Consider the following 1,525-nt stretch of genomic DNA (forward strand, 5'->3'; position numbering starts at 1 on the left):
CTAGGGAGGTGGCTTGTAAGAGAACAACAAAGTGAGACTGAATGCTTTACTTGACATTTGTAACTCTTCTATCAAGTTTGAAGAAGAGGACTTTATAAGTTACACTTTTTGTGAGATGAATGCTTTTTCAAATTATCACAGCTAATGAACCAAATTCTTACCTTCTCTTAATGTCTGTGCCACCCTCCAAGCAGAACCATTGTTCATTGAAACAGTTGGTGAGTGACTTTATGAATAGACCATCTTAATACCTACACCATTTCTTAAATGCATGTAACCTGTTCTCTGTGGGCTGAGAATGAAGTCATTCACTCAAGTCAAATAGCTTTGACCATAGCAGGAAGTCTGTATCCAAAAATGGAGCCTACAATTCATTTCTTGGTGCAGCAGAACTATCAACTCTCAGCTTAGCTATGATAGAAGTAAAATCCTTTGGTGATAAGAGGGTCATTGAAATACAGCCTTATTACAATGAAACTCAAGGTCTAAAAATTGTTCTTATTTTGGGCTTGTACCACAGTAAGAGCCAAGCTTTTAAACTCTACTAAATACAAAAAGACTTTATATACTCATGTTAATTCAAGAAAATACTAGTAGTGATGTATTATTTTTAAGTATACAGCTAATATGTTTGGAGTTATTTAAAATTTATATTGAGCCAGGTGTGGTGGCGCATGCCTTTAATCCCAGCATTTGGGAGGCAGAGGCAGGCAGATTTCTAGGTTCAAGGTCAGCCTGGTCTACAGAGTCAGCTCCAGGACAGCCAGGGCTACACAGAGAAACCCTGTCTTGAAAAACCAAAAAAAAAAAAAAAAAATTATATTGAGAAAAATGTATTTTCACTATTGCTGTAGACAGGCATCTACATAAGACTTAAATCGATTGTTGTTTTATATCAAACAACTTTTATAATACTTATTTTTATTGTTATATTTTATAAATTTTAAGGAATACGACAAAAAAGATATTATAGGTATTGAAGGGGGGGTCTATGAGAGGACCGGTGGTACAAAAGGGGAACGAGAATGTGATTCAATTCTATTTAATTAAAATATGTTTTTAAATGTTAACAAATTCAGATAAATTGAAATCATGTAACTTTTCTCATAATGCAATAAAAGTTAAAAAAAAAAAAGGTTATTCTAAAATACTTTGAGTTTCATGTCCATCCTGAGAGGCTAGTGTAGCTACCACATTTGTTTGTTTGTTTGTTTGCTTATTTGTTATCGAGACAGGGTTTCTCTGTGTAACAGCCCTGGTTTGTCTTGGAACTCACTCTGTAACACAGACCAAGCTGACCTGGAAGTCAGAGATGCACCCGTCTCTGCCGCCCAATCCTCTTCTGGGATTAAAGTCGTATACCATCACTGTCCAGTTTATGGCTGCTACATTCCTTTGATAAGAAAATCCAGGGATCAGCCAGGCCAGTGGTGGCCCATGCCTTTAATCCCAGCACTTGGGAGTCAGAGGCAGGAGGATTTCTGAGTTCAATGCCAGCCTGGTCTACAGAGTGAGTTCCAGGACA

This window comes from Mastomys coucha, unplaced genomic scaffold (assembly GCF_008632895.1).
Source record: "Mastomys coucha isolate ucsf_1 unplaced genomic scaffold, UCSF_Mcou_1 pScaffold7, whole genome shotgun sequence".
Classification (NCBI taxonomy): Eukaryota; Metazoa; Chordata; class Mammalia; order Rodentia; family Muridae; genus Mastomys; species Mastomys coucha.